The sequence below is a fragment of the Vicugna pacos genome, chromosome 20 (assembly GCF_048564905.1).
Source record: "Vicugna pacos chromosome 20, VicPac4, whole genome shotgun sequence".
In the NCBI taxonomy this organism is placed as follows: Eukaryota; Metazoa; Chordata; class Mammalia; order Artiodactyla; family Camelidae; genus Vicugna; species Vicugna pacos.
Window position 1 is genome coordinate 28,959,241 of NC_133006.1, and position 23,093 is coordinate 28,982,333.

The 23,093-nt window shown below is 38.7% G+C and overlaps 1 protein-coding gene across 1 annotated transcript in view; it reads right to left on the reverse strand.

Moving 5' to 3' along the window:
- Window positions 1-23,093, reverse strand: part of LOC116284472 (uncharacterized) — a 943,500-nt gene that overhangs the window by 179,308 nt on the left and 741,099 nt on the right. The gene's annotated exons all lie outside the window — the stretch shown is intronic.

Consider the following 23,093-nt stretch of genomic DNA (forward strand, 5'->3'; position numbering starts at 1 on the left):
CTATCTGCCAACCTACCTATCCATCTATTGTCTCTCTATCCACATGATTTTGAGTCTTTTACTATATATTTGGCACCTGATTAGATGTATCTGTTTGCAATTAGCTTTTATTATTCAATGTTATGTTTTTGAGATTGGTACATGATGATAGAAATAGATCTAGTTCTATTATTTTCTTTTTTGTTTTTTTTTCCATTTGTTTGTTTGCTATTACAAACAGCAGTGCAATAACCATAACTATATGACTTCCTGTGAGCATGGATTAGAGGTTCAAGAGGGAGAACATCTAATAGTAGAATGATCATGTTATTTGGCGTGTGTATTGAACTTTTTAAAATATAGCCAAATCGCTTTCCAAAGCAGAAAACTGAGACTTGGACATGGGAATGGAAAATGGCACAGCCAAGTTTCCAACTCTGACCTGTCTGGCTACAAAGCTCATTCTTTGCCCCCGACATTCTCAGCCCTAGTTTTTTAACCTAAGCACTGAAGTATCTCTTAAGTCCTTCAGAGCTCCAAACCAGGAGATGAGAGTGGGAAAGTCTGAAAAGAAGGAAAGCTTTCCTTCTCTCTGCAATGCAAAACAGCTAGGACAAGGAAGCTCTTCTACTGTGCCGTGCTCGTGTGTCTGCAACTGAACTGTAAGTCTCTTTCCCCTTGTTTGGTTCTTGAAGATAGCTTATTACCACTCTCAGTGTAATTTCCCACCGTTCACCATGGAAGCTGAAATGTCTTACAGTAAGCATTAAACCACATGTCACATGAAGACAGATGGAAGGACACAGAAACAAAGGAGAGAGCCTTGTGTGAAAGAAAGAGTATATATATAAAAAGGCATCAAAGTATGACTTTTTTAAATTAAAGAGGATTCATATTTTACATCGGGAAGATTGCAGTTTGAGCAAGGTATACCTTGCATTCTCTCTCATTCTCAGCACACTATATCAGGCACACCGTTAAGTCCCTAAACGAGGCAAGAGCCTGGCACTTGGGCTTATGGAGTTGTAATCAGGAAGAAGAAATCTGACTCCATATCAGATCTGTTTCTTTTACTTTGATCTTTATATTCTATTGCTTTTGTTACAAGTCAGTCACTAAAAGGATGTTGCCTATAGCTTAAAGTGTACATTAATGGCCCATCTCAGGGAACCCCGTCTCCCATGCCCAAGCATTATGCTAAAATACCTTTGTTTAAGCTCTCAGGAAACATCCTGACCAGATCCACCTTCACAGAACTTATCTGCATATGAAATGATTAAATCTGTAATATATTATTTTCTTCTTTTCCTACTGGCATATAATCTCCATAAATGCACGGGCCTTCTTTGTTTTAAATACTGGCATCGTCATTTCCTCAATCAGTGATTGTTAAATGAATTAATAAAATACATTCTTTCCTCTATAAAACCAGGAAAGTTCCATTTACTATGGGTGTATAAGAAAGAAAGCTACAAATAGCGCTAAAGCCATCCCCGCTCCTAAAATGCATCAATGGTTTATTGACTCACAAATACTTTTAAAAATGTTTCCGAGGAGAAGAGGCAAGATGGCGGAGTAGAAGGACGCTTGTAAGTCACCCTCTCCCACAAATACACCAAGATCCACATCTACAGACCCACTCAGCCAACCAGAGCACCTGCGGAACTCCGACAGAACACCGCCCTCTTCAAAAGATAAAGACGCCAAAAATCTGGTAGGAGAAAAGGAAAAAAGAAAGAACAAAAGGCAAAGCAGCGTGGGACGGGTCCCGCGGGGACGGAGCGGCAAAGGCGGACTGGCGCTTGCTCGCTGGGTCTCCCCTCTCCAATTGAGAGGCCAGCGGGACGGAAGGGGAGCCTCCAAGGCTCGGATCTGTACAGAGCAGCCCTTGTCTGACAGAACTAAGTTAAACAGGCACAGAGTGTCCCCCCGACACCCAGCCTGAGACGCGGGCCGGCAGCGGCGGGCAGGGCCAGGCTGCACAAGCCGGGCGGAGGACGGGGGGCGGCTGCACGGAGGCAGCTCCAGGGGACTGCAAGGGGCTGGGCGCCGGGGCTGTGGGTGTACAGGACAGAACAACCTGGGCCCTCCATAAAACAGCAAGGTTGAAGTGCTCTCGGGGGAAGGGTGCATACCCCCATCTCTGAAAACACACGGAAACTTTTCAGGGGAAGAGGGGCGGGGCCCAGGCAGAGCCGCCATATTCTCCTGCGCTGAGCACCCAGGCGGGGGCAGAGGCAAAACCTGCGTCTGCACTGAAGGGCTTAGCAGCCTCAAGGGCCAGACTGAGACGGGCCTACAGCCCTGGGCAGATAGGATCCTTCCATTCTGGTCCCCCAGAGAACTTGCTCCACAAAGACAAACAAGCAGCTGGGTCTTGGCTCGGAGCAAGGACGAGGCTGCACCTCGGTCTTCCCCGAGCCCACCCCCGGAGCGCGACCAGGGCGGAGCGCCGGCGCAGAGCGCGCAGCCGCACAGAGCAGCGGAGCTACCGGCGGCGCAGGCAGGGGGAGAGCAGCCCCCCCGCCTGTCGGGCAGGAACACAACCCCTGACCGAGGTGCTGGGAAGGGGCACGACCCGCCCTCCTGCCTGGCCAGTCTGCAACATCTGACTGCGGCATCCGGAGGGGCAGTGACCCGCCCGCCCGCAGCAGAGGAGAGCTGCATCTGACCCCGTGTTAGGAGGAGGCGCGATCTGCTTGCCGACAGGTGCTGGGAGCAGCACAGAAGAGGGCGCCAACGGAGGGCCTGTGAAAACAAGCTGAGCTTCCAAAACAGGACGAAGACAGAAGGACATCACGTTAAAAGCACGCACACTCCAGGAGAACACCGACAACCCCTTTTTTTGTTTTGTTTTGTTTTTTGTTTTTGTTTTTTTGTTGTTGTTGTTTTTTAAATCTGTTTTTACCTGTTCTATTTTCAATTACTCTCTTAATTTTTACTTCTTAATTCATTTCTATTTCTCTTGGGTTTTGATGTCCTGTTATTGATTAGACACAGGCTTCAAATACATCTATTCGTCTCCCCACCCCTTTTTTTTTTAAAGGTTTTAAAAGGTTTTAAAAACCCGATTAATACTCTGCTTCAACTCGCTCTATTATTAATTATACACTGTTTTCAAACCCTCTTTCTCCCTTCTTTTAAAAATCTTTCTCTCTCTCTTATTTTTTCTAAGTTCTATTCCTAAATAGGCATTTGATAGATAAAATCCTTAAGATCCAAAATAGACAACTGATACTCCATCAACCACAGTGCCAGAGACGTATGAGCAAGATGAAGAAGCAGAGAAACCTTTCCCAATTAAAAGAACAAGAGGAATCCCCTGAAACAAAGATCAATGAAATAGACATCGATAGCCTACTAGATCAAGATTTCAAAAAAGGAGTGATCAAATTGCTGAAGGAGTTAAAAGAGAGAGTGCTTAGAGAAATAAAATATGTCAAAAATGAAATTGAAGCTATAAAGAAGAGCCAAGCAGAATGGGTAAACTCATTGACAGAGATGAGGAATGATCTAATAGCTGTGCAAAGCCGACTAGTTAATGCAGAGGAATGAATTAGTGATCTAGAAGACAGGGCAATAGAAAGCACCCATTCAGAAGAACTACAAGATAAGCAAATAAAAAATAATGATAATAGCATAAGGGACCTATGGGATAATATAAAGCGTCCCAATCTTCGCATAATAGGGGTCCCAGAAGGGGAAGAAGGATCAAAGGGGATTGAAAAGGTTTTTGAAGAAATCATGACTGAAAACTTCCCAAACTTACAGAAGGAATCAGATATCCAAGTACAGGAAGCTCAGAGGGTCCCAAACAGGAAGAATCCAAATAGACCCACACCAAGACATATCATAATCAAGATGGCCAGAGTCAAGGATAAAGAAATGATTCTAAAGGCAGCAAGAGAAAAGCAAAGAGTGAATTACAAGGGAACCCCCATAAGGCTCTCAGCTGATTTCTCTACACAAACACTACAGGCCAGAAGGGAGTGGCAAGATATATTCAAAGCCCTGAATGAAAAAAAGATGCAGCCTAGGATACTTTATCCAGCAAGGCTATCCTTTAGGATAGAAGGAGAAATAAAGAGTTTCACAGACAAAAAAAAGCTGCAGGAGTTTAGCAACACTAAACCCATGCTAAAAGAAATATTGAAAGGGCTATTCTAAATAGAAAAGCAGCAGGATGCTACAGAAATGAGAAACTCACAACTGGAAAGGTGATAACTCATGAATTGCAAATAAAGAAAACAAGAAATTATAAAAGAAGACATACAAATCACTGAGAGTGGGAGAGGGAGGCAGGGAAATAGAGAATTTTTTTTTCTTTCTTTTTTAAATTTTTTTAACAGTACGATGGGTTTGAGATCATGTTATTATCAGTTTAATAAAAACAGGTATAGGTTAATAGATTTACAAAAAAGGGTAACCACAAGTCAAAAATTTACAAGGGACTCACAAAAATTAAATAAAATCCATGATAATACAAAGGAAAATTACCAAACCACAAAAGGAAGAAGAAAGGAACAAAGAAGATATACCAATTCAACTGCAAAGATAAGTTCAAAATGGCAATAAACACACATCTATCATTAATTACTGTAAATGTTAATGGACTAAATGCTCCAGTCAAAAGACATAGAGTGGTAGACTGGATAATAAAGCAAGAACCTTCAATATGCTGCATGCAAGAGACCCACTTTAGGGAGAAGGACACTAATATAGATTGAGAGTGAAAGGATGGAAAAGGATATTCCATGCAAATGGAAAAGCCAAAAAAGCAGTTGTTGCAGTACTGATTTCAGACAAAATAGACTTTAAAACAAAGGCCATAAAGAAAGATAAAGAGGGACATTTTATAATGATTAAAGGAGTGATACAAGATGAAGATATTACACTCGTTAATATATATGCACCCAATATAGGAGCACCTAAGTACATACAAGAATTACTAACAGAGATAAAGGGCGATATGGATGGGAATACAATCATAGTTGGAGATTTTAACACTGCATTAACATCACTAGACAGATCTTCCAGACAGAAAATAAACAAGGCAACAGAGAAATTAAATACTACAATAGAAAAACTAGATTTGGTGGATATTTTCAGAGCTTTACACCCCCCAAAAATAGAATATACATTCTTTTCAAGTGCACATGGAACATTTTCCAGGATCGATCATGTACTTGGACACAAAAGAAACCTCAACAAATTTAAGAAGATAGAAATTATCTCAAGCATCTTTACTGACCACAATGCCATGAAACTGGAAATCAACAACAGAGAAACAAAGGAGAAAAAAAGAAAAGCATGGAGATTAAACAATATGTTATTGAAAAAACAATGGATCAATGAGGAAATCAAAGCTGAAATTAAAAAATACGTTGAGACAAATGATAATGAAAGCACAACCACTCAAAACCTATGGGACACAGCAAAGGCAGTGCTAAGAGGGAAGTTTATAGCGATACAGGCCTTCCTCAAAAAAGAAGAACAATCTCAAATAAACAAGTTAACCCACCACCTGAATCAATTAGAAAAAGAAGAACAAAAAGCCCCAAAAAGCAGCAGAAGGAAGGAAATAATAAAGATCAGAGAGGAATTAAATACAATAGAGATTAACAAGACCATAGAAAAAATCAACCAAACCAAAAGCTGGTTTTTTGAAAAAGTAAATAAAATCGACAAACCTCTGGCCAAACTCACAAAGAAGAAAAAAGAAACAGCACAAATTAGCAAAATAAGAAAGGAAAATGGAGAAATTACAACAAACAAAATAGAAATTCAGTATATCATATGAGAATATTATGAAAAACTATATGGAACCAAACTGGATAACCTAGAGGAGATGGACAAGTTTCTGGAAACATACTGTCCACCAAAACTGAATCAAGAAGAAACTGAACACTTGAACAATCCGATCACTAGAAAGGAAATAGAAATAGCAATTAAAAACCTCCCTACAAATAAAAGTCCAGGACCGGATGGCTTCACCGGGGAATTCTACCAAACATACAAAGAAGAACTCATACCAGTCCTTCTCAAACTCTTCCAGATGATTGAAAAGGAGGGAATACTCCCAAACTCATTCTATGAAGCCACCATCACCCTGATACCAAAACCAGGCAAAGACACTACCAAAAAAGAGAATTATAGGCCAACATCACTGATGAACATAGATGCCAAAATCCTCACCAAAATTTTAGCAAATAGAATCCAACAACACATAAAAAAGATTATACATCATGACCAAGTGGGGTTCATCCCAGGGACACAAGGCTGGTTCAACATACGCAAATCAATCAATGTAATACATCACATCAACAAGAGAAAGGACAAAAACCACATGATCATCTCAATCGATGTAGAAAAAGCATTGGATAAAATTCAACACCCATTTATGATAAAAACTCTCGCCAAAGTGGGTATAGAGGGAACATATCTCAACATAATAAAAGCTATATATGACAAACCTACAGCCAGCATAGTTCTCAACGGTGAAAAACTCAAAAGCTTCCCACTAAAATCTGGGACAAGACAAGGATGCCCACTATCACCACTCCTATTCAACATAGTCCTGGAAGTCCTAGCCACAGCAATCAGGCAAGAGAAAGAAATAAAAGGGATCCAAATTGGAAAAGAAGAGGTAAAAGTGTCATCATTATATGCTGACGACATGTTACTATATATAGAAAACCCTAAAAGGTCCACACAAAAGCTACTAGAGCTGATTGAAGAATTCAGCAAGGTAGCAGGTTACAAAATTAACGTTCAAAAATCAGTTGCATTTCTTTACACTAACGATAAATCAACAGAAAAAGAAAGTAAAGAAACAATCCCCTTTAAAATAGCACCCAAAGTAATAAAATATCTGGGAATAAATCTAACCAAGGAGGTGAAAGAATTATACACAGAAAACTATAAACCATTGATGAAGGAAATTAGAGAAGACTTTGAAAAATGGAAAGATAGTCCATGCTCTTGGATTGGAAGAATCAATGTTGTTAAAATGGTCACACTGCCCAAGGCAATCTACAGATTTAATGCAATCCCTATCCAATTACCCAGGACATATTTCACAGAACTAGAACAAATCATAATAAAATTTATATGGAACCATCAAAGACCTAGAATTGCTAAAGCATTACTGAAGAGAAAGAAAGAGGCTGGAGGAATAACTCTCCCAGACTTCAGACAATACTATAGAGCTACAGTCATCAAGACAGCATGGTATTGGTACCAAAACAGACATATAGACCAATGGAACAGAATAGAGAGCCCAGAAATGAACCCACAAACTTTTGGTCAACTCATCTTCGACAAAGGAGGCAAGAATATACAACGGAATAAAGACAGTCTCTTCAGCAAATGGTGTTGGGAAAACTGGACAGCAGCATGTAAAACAATGAAGCTAGAACACACCCTTACACCATATACAAAAATCAACTCAAAATGGATTAAAGACTTAAACATAAGACAAGATACAATAAACCTCCTAGAGGAAAACATAGGCAAAACATTATCTGACATACATTTCAAAAATTTTCTCCCAGAAGAAATAAAAGCAAGAATAAACAAATGGGACCTAATGAAACTTACAAGCTTCTGCAGAGCAAAGGAAACCAGAAATAAAACAAGAAGAAAACCTACGGAATGAGAGAAAATTTTTGCAAGTGAAACAGACAAAGGCTTGATCTCCAAAATATATAAGCAGCTCATACGACTCAATAAGAAAAAAATAAACAACCCAATCCAAAAATGGGCAGAAGACCTAAACAAGCAATTCTCCAAGGAAGACATACAAATGATCAAAAAGCACATGAAAAAATGCTCAATATCACTAATTATCAGAGAAATGCAAATCAAAACTACAATGAGGTATCACCTAACACCAGTCAGAATGGCCGTCATTCAAAAATCCAAAAATGACAAATGCTGGAGAGGCTGTGGAGAAAGGGAAACCCTCCTACACTGCTGGTGGGAATGCAGTTTGGTGCAGCCACTAAGGAAAACAGTGTGGAGATTCCTCAAAAGACTAGGAATAGACTTATCATATGACCCAGGAATCCCACTCCTGGGCTTGTATCCAGAAGGAAATCTACTTCAGGGTGACACCTGCACTCCAATGTTCATAGCAGCACTATTTACAATAGCCAAAACATGGAAACAGCCTAAATGTCCATCAACAGGTGACTGGATAAAGAAGAGGTGGTATATTTATACAATGGAATACTACTCAGCCATAAAAACCGACAACATAATGCCATTTGCAGCAACATGGATGCTCCTGGAGAATGTCATTCTAAGTGAAGTAAGCCAGAAAGAGAAAGAAAAATACCGTATGAGATCGCTCATATGTGGAATCTAAAAAACAAAAACAAAAACAAACAAACAAAAACAAAGCATAAATACAGGACAGAAATAGACTCATGGACAGAGAATACAGACTTGTGGTTACCAGGGGGCTAGAGGGTGGGAAGGGATAGACTGGGATTTCAAAATTGTAGAATAGATAAACAAGATTACACTGTATAGCACAGGGAAATATACACAAAATGTTATGATAAATCACAGAGAAAAAAATGTGACAATGAGTGTGTATATGTCCATGAATGACTGAAAAATTGTGCTGAACAATGGAATTTGACACAACATTGTAAAATGATTATAAATCAATAAAAAATGTTAAAAAAATAAATAAAAATGTTTCCCATTTCACTGTGTCACCATTACCCATTCCATTCTAAGGCGATTCAAAGAGAGTCCTTTAGAGTTCTCTTGGTCTCATACGTACACATGAGTTCAGAAAAGTGACACATACACAAACAATTTAAGAATGAATCCAAAAAAGTTTATGCTATGGGATACACAGGGCTACTGCAGAAGTTAGAAAGAGTGTAGAATAAAATAAATAGGATTTGTTCTTTCAGAATTAGGTTAATAACAAACAGCCAAGCATGTCAATATCCATTCCATTAACCCAAAATCTGTATTACAATCTTTATTGTAAACCTGATGTGGCATTTTTATCTGAACAATAAAATGAAGGTAGAGCACTGTACAGAGGTGGCAATCGACAAACATAATTAGCAATAAAAACTTTAGATCTGAATAGTCTGGAGATCATTATAGGTTTAACTTAGGGAACAAACAGATTTTACTGATGGATTTGTAGATCGAATTCTAGGATTTGAAAAACGAAAACCAAAAACTCTAGTCTACTTAATCTAGAACAAGACTAGCCCCGTTGCCTTTGAGTGAAGCACAATCTAAGGTTATAGAATCTCCTCTTCCTTTATGATATTTAGGCATCTGGAATAACATTTCACCTAACGAACAGAGGGACTGTACAAATAGATAGCCTCATATTTGCATCCAACACCAAGACTGAGTGCCCTCTCTCTCTCAGAATACTTGTAAATTCAGTAAGTGCCTCCCACAGGCTTTAGACTGTCACTTGATTTACAGTTTTCTGCCATTACACACAGACTTCCTAATCATCCCCAGCAGTTTTGGCAGGCACCTATAATTGGCGGAGGAACTAAAGTACACTTTGGATGGTAGCTCCCTGATGCCGTGTGGCATCCATTTTATCAGCTCAGGTGACTGAGTTTAAGATGAGTGATGGTGTGTTGCTAGGGATTCTCGTCCACGTACGTGAGTCCCACCATCTCCACAGACACCAAAAGCCGCACCTTCTCCTGCCTTATCTCTGGGTTTCCTCTCCCCGTGGAATGTCTCAGCAGCACAGCTACAGCCGTGCTTTTCAAAGCCAAGCGCTGAATTCAGGTTCCACTCCCCTGCCAGCTCAATGCTTCATTGATTTTCCTTTATTGTTTCCAAATATATTCTGTAGCTAAATGAGCGGTAGACAGGATTTTTAAAGTTTGTATAAGGATTTAGTGAAGATTAAATATGTGAAGAATAAATAAAGAATTAAATAAAGAATTAAAAATAGTGAAGAATACCCAAATGTTTGGGTATTCATACATTGCTTATCTACTCTCTTTGGAAGCAGTGGGATAGCATCCAAGAAGAATTTTATACTCTTGCCAACATTTCTTGTTCTAAGTTGGGTGAAAATTGCATGTGGTCCTTCTTTAATACTTGTATGTTTTCAATCTTAGCAATTGTCAGAAACTGATCTAATAAGTAATTTTGAGAAACAAACAGGTAAATCAAACTCAATTTGGAATTTCAAAAACTTGTGTTTTGGGCCACAAATATAAGTATGCTCTATTTTGTCGAAAATGGTCTGTGTGACCAAACTGAACAGAGTGAGAGTCAAAGTAATGGTTCAGAAGCTGTAAGTCTTGGTTTTGCAATGATTTCTTTTTATTAATCTGGGTGATCTTTTGTTTCCTTGGTTCTTTCATTGGCAAAATTTACAAATCACAGCCTATGGGTTTCTCAAAAAGAATTTTAGTGCTTTATGAATATAAAAGAACATCAGATAATTGGTGGTAGTGCATGACTTCCTCTGGGATCACATATTAAGTAAACAGAAAGATCCCAAGGGGTCCACATTATATAATGTCTGTAGGAGGACCATTATTTGTATGAGCCAAATTCCTAAGTGCCTCAGTTGATCAATAACGACTGAGCATAAAAGAAAATCAGGCCTGTTGTATCAGAAAATAGGTCTCTATTATCTTTGTGGAAACTTCTCAGACAATGAGTTTTTTACTCCTTACTCCCCTAGATTCTGCTGACCATCTAATAATACTCAGGAATATCTTTCTCAAACACTTTATTATTGTAACATTCACTTCACTTGATCACACACCTAGCAGGAGTCCTTTAGTATATACAGCATCAAAGTTACACTTAAAGGTTCAATATCAGCAGTATTTCTTCTTCCTTAACACGTAATGACACAATTTTATATATAACGGTTAGACACGTTGTTGGTTATTTTTCCCAAAAGTTCAGCCACATGTGATTTTCATAAGGTCACCTGGGCATCATTTATTGGCTGATCCCCCCATAAAAAAAGTGCTGGCATTTACTAATCACATAAAATCATGTCAAGCTAAGCCTTGGACATATACATATCTGAATAAATAAATAAATGCTTTATATAGTCTATGTAAGCAAATATAATAGGTAGCCATAATATCATAGCTACCATTTATTGAGTCCTTACTCTATAAAAGACAAGGAGCTAAACATTTATAAGCATAACTCATTTTATTCTTACAGTTAATAACCCTAAGAGGCAAGACCATTACCATTTCTGTTTTCAGGATGAGTAAAATACGAGTCAGAGTGGGTAAGTGCCTTGCCCTAAGTTGCAGAACTTATTAGAGACAGGGCTGAGACTCAAGTTTAGGCTCTTGTTTTCAGAGACCATGTCCACCTGGCTGCGCTGTCACCAACATCCCTGACTACACAAAGCCCGGGTTTTGGAGATGGTGGCTCAACATGCTGATCATTCACTATCAGACTCCGACCATTCCATCTCCTGCATGTCTTTATATACACTGACTGCTCCTAAACACCGACCTTCCAGACTGACAACTCATTTTTTATGGATGTGTAATGGATTTGGATGAAGCAACTGCTATGGACACAAGCCACTGTCCCCAGAACCTTGGGGTGTCCCCAGCCCCATAAAGGTAGAGTAGAATGTTAGATTGTTTGGAGATTCAGAAACTCATCCTCACATTTTATGTACTATAGAAATGCCTTGGTTACTTCTACCAAAAGCACAGTTGCATGTACTTTCTCACATCATTACTCCAATAAATTAATGCCTAAACATCAAATAGCAATGCAAATAATACCTTTATGGGTTAATTCCCAAGCAGTCACAGAAACAACTGAAAATAGTTCAGTCAGTGACTGTTCACCTTTTTTAAAATTATACATTTCTGAGAAATTATTTATTTTGCTGCTCAAAAAGCCTTAAGTAATTCCTATAAGAAAATGGGTATTAATTCTACAATATGCATTTGTGTGTATTTTGGGGAACTTAAGAGCCTAGTGTAAGGTAAGGAGTACGTATATGCTTTTGAGTTGTGACAGGGATGGCTTTTGGTAGAATCTGCCTGTAATGTTCAAAATCTTTATTTTGTTCTGGACAATGCCATGTTGCTTTCACAAAATCCAAGCACTGAATTAACTGTTTTATCTGAGAATAATGAGACTGGTAACTGTGTTTCAGATAAAACATATGAATACATATATAACATTTTTAACAAGGTAATAATTATATTATTAAGATCTGCTATGTTCTGGGCATAGCCAGGTTTTCATTATTAACTTAATATGAGGTCTTCACACCAATGATCCAACAAACTCCAGCTGAATCATAGGCGTGACTTGGACTATTTGGTCTGATGGATATAACCCTTTTCCTCCTTTAGACTAAACTCTGAAGTCAGTCAACTACTTATATTTAACCCAGCAATGACTCATTGGATATCATTTTTAGTTTTGATATAAAAAATGTGTTTTCTGCTTACAATATCAATTAATTATCAGTGAAAGGAACTTATCTTTATATTATTTTGTAGGAACCCACTCAACCAGTTTTTACTGCTTCTAATTTTAACCAGGACATGCAAAATCACTTAGTGCTAACTAAGTAGTATTTAGTTCAAATGCTAAAAATTATCTGGGTGCACAACTTAAGATATCTGTTTAACTATGATTAGTCATACATTTCATATACTCGGCAGCCTTTTACGGAATTTGTAATACAGTCTTCATTCTTTTTTACCCAGAAATATACTCATTATAATGTTGGCCCTTGCAAGGCAGAAAAATGATGACGGTTGTTTCCTTTCCTCAGTTTTATGGATTGATATTTCATTACTTAACACCCTGAGTGCATATGGTGGTCTTCTGTACTTACAGAGGATACAAACTTAGGGACCATAGATCTTTCACTGACTCTCTTTACTGATTTTTCCTTCAGTGTGCTGTGGCCAATGGTGGTGCAAGTGCACTGCCCTTTATCCATCATGTATCCAGTCAGAGGACTGAGTGTCAGCTCACGGCAGCTCACAGATTGAAGCATGTAACAGGCAAAATTGACTGGCTTTAGATTTTTTTTTTAATGTGCCAATAATATCAGATAACTTAAGGAGAAATTACTGCATTTTTGCTCTTTTTCTCTTTTTTTGTTCCTGTGCATGCTTACTAATTTTGATTTTAAAGAAAAATGTTAATTTCATATATGTTTATTAATGTTAAACTGCCACACATGACATGTGAAAAACAGTTTAAACTGATAATATTCTTATGTATCAAAATGTCAGAAATGCTCAAAAGAGAGTTCTGGTTTAAATTTTAAGGAAACATTTTAACATACAAAAATTTAAACACGTACACATACAGAAGGGGAAAACCAAGCAATGATTCACTATTATTTTACTCTAGCAAATGTCATAGGAAAACATCAACTTATTCTCAGATAATAAAGTCTAGTGTATCAAAGTATTAGAAGAAAAGTAAATTCTAAAGAAGTCACAAATTTGCAAAACAAACAAGAAATAACTGCTTAATCAACTAAATTCTGTAGGAGACTATATAATTTATAGATATTATCATTTGACCATAATATTAAGGGCCAGTTTATCACGTGTATCTAACAGCACTTTGAAAGTTTTAGATCCAAAATACATTTCTGAGAGAAAGACATCCAGCTTCTAAAAGAAGATTTTGAGAACGCATGAAGGCGCTATTTACTGATGTTACGGTCTGCAAAATACTAATCCAAGGCCAGAAGCAAATCATGCAGTTCACAAAATTTAGCAACAATAAGCTTTTCACCAGAACTTAATTTTTTCCCAAAGAATCATTTTGCTAACGTTTGAAATTCTATTCTATTCCTCATAGAATACCTTTCAAAAAATGGCTCAACAGTGATTTGGTGAAAGATTAGGATGGTATTTTTATACAATGTAAAGTACCCCACTCATCAGGCACCTACTACAATGAAAAAAAGTGTGCTAGGATGTCAAAAATGACCACGACAGCATGTCACCAAGAAAGCAGTCATCATTTTCCAGGTTCAACTGCAGTGTATCCACCAGAGCGTAAAAATATTCAAGATTTGCGTCACAGGCAAAAGTAGCTCATATTCTAAAACTTCAGAGAAAGCACAAGAACAAGAGGGGAAAAATCACATTGTTTTTATCTCTGTGTGACTGAAGGGACACAGTCATTCTGTGTGTATATGGAGTAAGCTTCCATTTCCTGTGTTCCACAGATAAACACCCTGCTAATTGCAGAGAGCCACAAGACGTGGAACCAAATACTTCAACCTGGCACAAACAAGAAAGAGAAAAGCAAAGCCTTGGTAGATGAAACACTCTGAGATCTAGAGTGTGGTGTTTCTCCTTCTTTGTCAGAATATACACATATACATGTAAAGCACCCTGAGATTTTACTGTTTCTTCCTTATGATGCACGCCCGACAACTATAAATTATGATACACAGCGACTGCTTCAACAGTTGCATTTCCTTTCAAACTGAAGCGTAATTTGTAAAGGGAGAAAACAAGTTCATGGTGGGTTCCTATCTCACTTTAAATATTGCAAGAATAATTAATTTCTAAACCACAGTTGCAAAAATACAAAAGTATGCTGAGTTATGAGATTAGGAGTATCTGTGATTTAGTGTATGGGTGCTGTTGGTCACATTAAAGATCTGTGTTCTCATAAACAGGAATTGTACTACAAAGCACCCTAACTCAAGGGTGTAAAGAAAATCTACTTAGGAAAAAAAAAGCTGTTGACTTACTGAGCTACTAAATCATAAAGAAATTCTCCGAGAGGATTCCAAAGAAATTTCTAAGGAAAGAGAATTTCCAAGGGAAAAGTTCTATTTTCCAGTGGAACCAAGGGAACTGGAAAATGGGTTGTAACTATGAATGTTGAGGACGACAGAATCCTGTGACTTACAGCAAGAGCCTGCAATCAGAACTTCTACTTTTTTTGAAGTAGCAGCAGGGATACAACCCAGAAAAGGATGCCGGCAGCCAAAGCTGCCTGAGGAGATGGTCCATGGGCTTTGGAGCATGGGCCAAGAGAAAATGAAAACCCATTCTAGGAAAGGGGTTATTAAGAACCAAGCAGGTGGTCTAAACTAAGTTAAAGGGTTTGGGCAAAAAGGCAGGTGCCAGTCCTAAGGCAACAAGATGCAAATCAAAGATACCAGAGTAAATCTACCGTGTGTAGAACAGGCTGGCTCACCTGGCAGCTTTTATAGGATGCTTTTAGCCGCATGCCTGGGTGGCAGGAAGATTAAGGCCACTGATCTGGTTCATCCAGCATGATGATCACATCATCTGATTTTTTTGTGGGGGGGTTATGTATGGTGAAAAAGGAAGTATAATAAATAAAAGCTGTGTGTGAATATGTGTGTGCAAACACACATTTGTAACCATAGTTAAAATAATAGCTTAAAGGGACATAACCACAAGCCCCATCCGGGCAGGGCCTGTGGGGTGTTTTCTGTTCTTTTTGTTTTTTTAATCTTTCTATTTCCAGCAACTAACACAGTTTATGTATTACAATGAATGTTTATTTAATGACTGAATAAGGAAGAACTTTTGTCTCTTCTTTTACACTGTACTTCGAAGTTCTATCAATCAGGGATGAACAGTTGTACTTAAATTCTTTGATTCCCAAATAATAAAATTAATAACCATACCTTATCAGAAAGTTATCACTATCTTTTTAATCTTAAGTCTGTTTTTATCAAAAAATTAAATAACTCTAAGCAAGTTGCCCTGTGGGAAGGGGGAGCCAGAGGAGATGGGAGAACCTTGTCGAGTGCCACAGAAATTCCACATCCTGATCTGGGTGGGAGGGGGTCACATGGGAACACACTTAAGTATACTTCATCACACTGCACACCTGAGATCAGCGCACTTGACCGTGTGTAAATTATACCTCCAACACCTCCAACAACACCACTATGGAAGCCAAATAAAATGTCTTGAGGCCAGATAAGGAAAAATCTGCTTTTATCAAAAAAAAAAATTTACTGCAGAAATGATTTGGCTTAGCTAAAAGAGCACCATAGAGGTAGATTCCTGAATAGGCATTTGGAGATGGGAGGCATAAGAAGGCTTTGGGTCCTAAAGCCTTCCTTGCATTCTGTCAAAGCACCCAAATAATGAATTCATTCTATAACACGCAATTGGCAAAAGAGCCAACAGCACATTTCTCAAATCTTCTCTGATATATCCTGAGCTTATGCTGTTCTCACAAACCTACCTCCTTGGGGTTTATCCACATTTTCTCTTTACTGACAGGGCAGAATTTCAGAGAGATTCTTTTGCTGTGGTTGACCACAAAAGGGCCGTGGCTGGCTATTAAGAAGACAGGCCCTCTGCACTCATATGAGCTGTACTACACAGTGCCTGTTTTGTTGTTGTTGTTGTTGTTGTTAACCCTGCTTCCCAAAGCATTTGAGATTTTCAGTGTGATCTGGAACCACGGTCCTGTGGACTAACACCAAACTCTTAAGTTTGTGTAAGAAAACTCAGCACAGTTCCTGGGACCCTACAGGCCTGGGGACAAAACTCTGTTTAGTATCTTGTCCTGCTATGTGTAGAAATAGGCAATAAATTATCTAGCATCCAAATGAGTCACATAACACCAGCAGCAAAGAAAGTTATCATTTTCCTTCAGTTTACTTGTGCAGCATTAAGGAAAAAAATTAAATAAACAAATACAGATTATTTTTATAATGAATGCAATCTTCTTAGACTAATAGCCAGAGAAGGGGTATGATTGTTATATGTCTAAAAATCCCAAATGGCAAAATATAATTAAAGTTAGAACTGCTGAACAAATAAACCTGTTAAACACATAATATTACCAGGCAAAATAGCTATGTGTTTATTATCACTTTGCCACTGTAATTATGTTCCCTGCAACTCTTCATGCATATATTAATATTTTGCTACCATCGGAGAGGCTAAAACATAAATTGTAGAGTGCTGAACACAGTTTCAACCAGAAAGACTGTGGTAAAAATGCCGGTTATTCAAAAGCAAAAATTTAAAAAAGAATCTTTGGATTTAATGTTATTACCAATTGCTTCACTGAGAAGTAAAAGAGTCTTCTAACTACATGCATACTGGTCTCAAATGAATAATCTTTCTGTACCTCCACATGGGTATCTGGTTAGAAAATTCATAAAATTATCTATTGCAGGCCTCTTCGAGCATGAAGCACAGAAACTGTTCAGTTTAAATCGAAAAAGGAAACACCAGGAAATGAACCTAGGTTGCTATTCCCATGTAAATAGAAGACAAATATTTTTAAGTAATTTTAACTAATTTCCAAAGATTATGGATAAACTGTAATTGAATAGATGTGGGTTAGAGTGGGTGTGTTAGTTATTAGGATCCAGGAAAGGTCAGGAAATTAATTCCCCTGGGGTGAAACTCTGTATCCAAAAATAAGCAAGAAGAGACTTTGAAATGGTTTCTGGAGGCTTGACAAAATCAGCGTCAAAGACTGCAGGGGAAAAGAAAAAAAAAAAAAGATCACTTGAAATGAATAGCAAAAAAAAAAAAAAAAAAGGAAGAGGAGGAGGAGGTAGAGGAAGAGGAAAGGGAGAAAAAGGAGAAAGAGAACCAAGTATCTGTAGGTCCAGAACACAGAATAAATCTTATGGCCTGGGTTAATAAAATACTATTGATGCCACCAATAAGTTACAGAAACAGGGGCTGGAAAATTTTAATAAAAACCACCAGCCTTTAGAACAACAGCAGTGCCAACAGAAACCTTTCCCCTTGAAAATTTCCCAACGTGAATTGATTTACTTGAACTTAGATGTAACTAACTTCCATAAATTAATTTTTACCATTGGAAATATGGAGATTCTAGAAACAGACAGCAGAGCCAATAAATCAACCAAAGGAATATGATGGTTCAAAATCTCCATTATGATTAATATCTAACCACAAGATAACCATCTTTTGGGGGGATATCTTTCACAACAACTACGTTTTATTCTGAAAAATGAATGTCTTTCCATATGATCCAGCAAGTCACTATAAATTTTTTCAAATTTCCTTCAGTTCTTTTAACATAAATGCCATGAAATGATAATTTAAATCCGTCATCATACATATTTGCTCCATGACATAATGACTACAAATGCCCTAACAAGTCCAATTTAATGGCCACTGTGCTTGTGGGTTTAGAGTGTGACGTTCCATTTCCTCATATTTGGGTTTTAGTCAAATCACTCATTAAAGTCAGGCTACTGAAGAGCTACCAGTGTTGAGCAACTCAAATTACTCCCATTTTGTGAAGGATTAAAACTTAAACCATTTTGATGGACATCACCCAACCAGTTAATTTATATATGGGGGTGGGAGGTTGCAAATCTGGATGCTCTCAAAATGGAAACTACTATACAGTAATTGGCCACACACCTCTGCACACGTCCACGACACAGATGTGATCTTTCTTCAAACAGCAATGACTCAAGGTTTGCTCAGGCCTTGGATAAAGACCGAGATTTTTTTTAGGAGGAGTTGAAAGGGTCCTGACCAACATTCTGGCCTCATGCCTTGCCCTCTCTCTCCACCACTCACACTGTGCGGAAGTGATACCAAGCTGATTTGAATTCCCAGGTATTTAATGCTACTTTATCTTTGAGCCTCTGCTCATTCTCCTCTCTTTGAATGGAGCTAGTCTTCCTCACTGCTTCAACTTGCCGCCATCTGCATTTTTTCCATCAGCCCTCATCTGAAATATCACCTCATCCAAGAAGACTTCTTGGATGATGGAAGCCCATACAGGTGACTTGCTGGGGTTTTCCAAGCGTACTCTCTAGTTGGGTGTGGCCCTCCTTTGAGACTGTAAACTACTTAAAGACAGAGACCAAGGCTATTAATCTTCACAACCCCAGCACCTATGATAGGACCTCAACGTGTGGTTGGAATCACTAACTCAAGCCCACTGAATAAACAGATGAGTCAACAGAAACAAAAATAGAGAAGAGGAGAAAGAAAGGACAAGACAAAAGCAACAGTTCTCCTACAAGTGCAAAACCACTCTGCACTGGCACTCACGTGTAGCCCTTAGAATTCTTTCCCAAACTCTCTTACACCTATTGCCCACACGACATATAGGAGGTCTCCTTCAGGCTCATATGAGGAAGCCACAACTCAAAAAGATTCCAAAAGTTGCCTAAATGCAAAGCAAGTAGTTAATTTTCAGGTTAGATGTAAGCCTTGTAACACTCAGTCACAGACCCCTTCCAGGATGTTCCCGTGTGCTATGTGCTCACAAGAGACACAGGGGAGGGGGCAGCAGGTAGAAGCAAAGTGTCTCCCCAGAACCACTCTTTGGACACAGACCCTTTCATTTAATCAACAGAAAACAGCTCTTTCTAGTTTGAGTAGCCTCAACCTCGGACTAAAACTAGACAATCTCGCTGAATTAGTTGGGAGGGTCAATTTTCAGGAAGAGGAGCAGGAGATACACAAGCCTTGGTTGTGGTAGCTGGGAGTCCACGTAGCAGTTTTGAACAGAGCAGGATTGAGCGAGTGCTGGGCTGAACTTGAGGAATTCCCTGTGGAAACTCAGGGCGCAAAAACTGGCCATCAGAAGAAGTTTAGCTTTATCAGCAAAGAGTGAGTTCAGGCAAGGGACAAAAATCCTGGCCAGATCACTTGGCCGTTGTCACACAGAGGTGCTGTAAACTCAGGCTGTCATTGAAAAGATGTGGCTTGAAGTCTTTCCAAGGCATTGGCAGTTTTTAACGAGCCCTGTCCACAGAGGTATGGACAGAAAGGCCTGTGAGGTCATCCGGTGCAGCATCTCAAGTGTATTCAGTTATTCTTTAAACCTAAAGCGGAAACCCCCAGCTCCCTTTAACATGGTACTAAAGCCTATTTACATGGAAACCACCTTTTTCTCTGCAGGAAATACCTGGGAACAGAAAGTCTCTTCTTACTTCAGAAGAATGGATTTCTTCTCATTTATTTGATTTTTTAAAAAAATTTTTATTGAAGTGTTGCTGACTTACAATGTTAGTTTCAGGTGTACAGCAAAGTGATTCACTTATACATAAACATACATACATATTTTTTCTTTTCATTTTCTTTTCCATTATATGTTATTGTAAGAAATTGAATATAGTTCCCTGTGCTATATGGCCCTTGTTGTTTATTTTACATATAGTCATGTGTGTCTATTAATCCCCAAACCCTGATTTATCCTTCCCTGTCCTTTCCCCTTTGGTAACCATAATGTGTTTTCTGTGTCTGTGAGTCTGTTTTTGGTTTGTAAATAGAATTTGTATCATTTTTTTAAAGATTCCACATATAGGTAATAGCATATGATATTTGTTTATTTGAAAAAAATCTCTGTTTTCCATGTATTTTGGAGGAAAGACCCACGTGGGCTGAGGGAACCACATCAATTCCCACAGAGCTGACAGGCACAAACTTGGATGTTGGTACCAGACTCACCTATGACCAAATCCATGTTTGTTCCCTAACGACCACAGGAAACTTTAGCTGTAGCTCACTGAGATTCTGCCTCCCATCAGTAGCTAACTGTTATGACAATGGCCATCCTGGACCCCAAAAAGCTCATTCTTCAACCCACATATGACATTTTACAGCATTATACTACTGGGACTTTAATGTAAATAAGCCTGAGGTATTTACTTAAAAATACTCAGTGAGGCATTGGAGGGAGCAGGTAAATACAGGCAACTGTGAGAAATAAAGCTCTCATGGGACCAACAACAGATCCTGGGAGACCCCCTTATCAAAAATAAAAAGAAATGAGAATTGGGGGGGTTGCTGTGTTTAGGCCCATAAACATTTTATCACGTGACTGCAAATCTACCTTGAAATTTGATCAGCATCAATTCCAGCCAAGGATACTGTCTTAACAGCCTGTTGTATCAAATATTAACATTATTTCTATATCTTTAGGGATACATGACTTACATATATCTGAACCATGTTATTCTCTAAATCTCTTTTTCTAAATAAAATTTATTAAATTAAATCCATATTGTTTTGTTCCTCTACAAAGCCACAATGCTCAAAAAGTCAAAATAATTCTCCAAACACTTGCTTGTTTCCAGGGTCCTCAAGTTAAGTACTGCAAGTATGGAGTTCCCTGGCAAAATGCTGTTAGCTATTTGGAGACTGTATGCTGGATAAATCTTGCAAATAAGTGAATAAATAATATATTACTGCCCTGGGCCCTTCTTTCACCGGATTTATGCAGCACAAAAGGGATATGGAAGACTGACAGGTACTTTAATATATGTAAATACTTAAACTGGATAATTCAGGCACAAAAATATATTGTAGCTTGGTGCTTATTATTTTAAATGGATGTTTTATGCATTTCCATCGTATGAATTACTGTATTTCTTGGTTTCTACATTCTCATATCTCTTATAATACCTGTCTTTAAAGTGTTGCACAAAATATGAAGAGAGCATTAATCTTTAAAGTTCAAATGCTGTGTTTGTTTATACCAACCACCCCAAAGCGGAGTTCCTCCTTATAATGAGGTGTTTCCAACAGCGTGAGAGAGCAGTTTAAATCAGCTTTGACAAGTCTGTTCTGAGACTGACTTCTCTCTATCCACATGCGCTGTGGACACCACTGTGGGTTCTGGGTGGCATTCTTTCAATTTCCTCCGGTTTGATGTCAGTGACCTGAACGGCTGAAAACACTCCTGAAGCTCATGGAGGAGAGTTACTGTTGATTTCCTTGGTCGGTGGGCTCTCCTTCCCCACTTAACGCGAAGGATGCTAGATGAATCCTCTTTGTGTAGCTCTACAGTGGATGATTTTCCAGCCACGTGGATGTATTCTGTTTGGAAACAGAGTTCTGGAAGCCATTTCTTGCTGTATCAATGACTTGCTTTGTATTTTCAGTTTTTTCTTCTATTCGATGCAGCTTTAGAATTAAAATGTATGCAGTCACTCCTCATCTTCCGAAGGCAAACATAAAAACCTCCATCTTGGTCACTGAACCAATTCCTCCATCATGTGGGCAATCAGCCAGGGGACAGGTGGATGATTATGTGGCAAGTGTATGACTAATGAAAACACGGCACTTTCCTAGCCACTTGGGTCTGAGGAGTTTGTGCGATTGTCCCAAGACCTCTGGGCTCTAATACTCCTGACTCTTTCTGTCTCCTTTTCTACAGCAAGGGATGATTCCTTGTAGTTATTTGAATCTCCCTGGAAATTGTAGCGGTAATAGTAGCATTACTTCTCCTTCAAAGGGGTCCAGGTGGAGAGTATGTCACTGCACATGCTTGGGAGGAAAAGTATTGGGCAGTGATGTTTTCTAGTTAAGACACAGGTTCTAAAGAATATTCCAGCTTATATTTTGAAAGACATGTCTTTAGATAGTTTATTTATCAATTTTTATTTTGCTTCTGACTCTGCATCTGATGACTATTCAGTTCCATCTTCTTCTCCTCAGTTCCCCTCCACATCCTGGACAACATCCATGTCCCACGTATCTTTAAAGGAGTCCAGGATTTAGGTAGCAGTCAGTGGAGAATACAGGCAAGCTCTTTGATCCAGAAATATTTATATTTATTTAATTAGAATAACTCCACAACTCCTTCTGCAGGAAAAATGGACGAGTTGGTGCAAGAACAAGTAAAATTAGAGCCGCTGCACGAAATGAAGAAATATTCCTTTGTATGAGGCAGAAATGTTGAAACAAAGGACATAGAAGGAGTCGAGTGGTAAATGTGCCAATAATGAAATGCACAAGCAGTTCCACAGGTGAAGAGCAGTGAAGCAGAAATGGTGGTTTTGTGTTTGCAACTGTGTTTCATATTTAATTGACTCAAAATAGCATACAGGCTCTATTCCTTGCTTGAGGCTCACAATTTCAATTCATCAGAGAGTGAGGACAGTTGCATATCAAAAGGTGAGAATGAGGTGGTAGGGGTAGAGGGTGGAAGAGAGAAAGGAGACACCAAAGGCTCAAATGAACAGGATCCAAAGATGTGTGGGTCACGGAAGGCGGCTGTTAACAGCAGCTTATTTGGAATACCTCCCTTGTGCTGGCACCGTTCAGGTGCGCTTTTGAGACGCCACTCATCCAGCTGGATCAGTCTGTTGTTTTCCCCTTTAT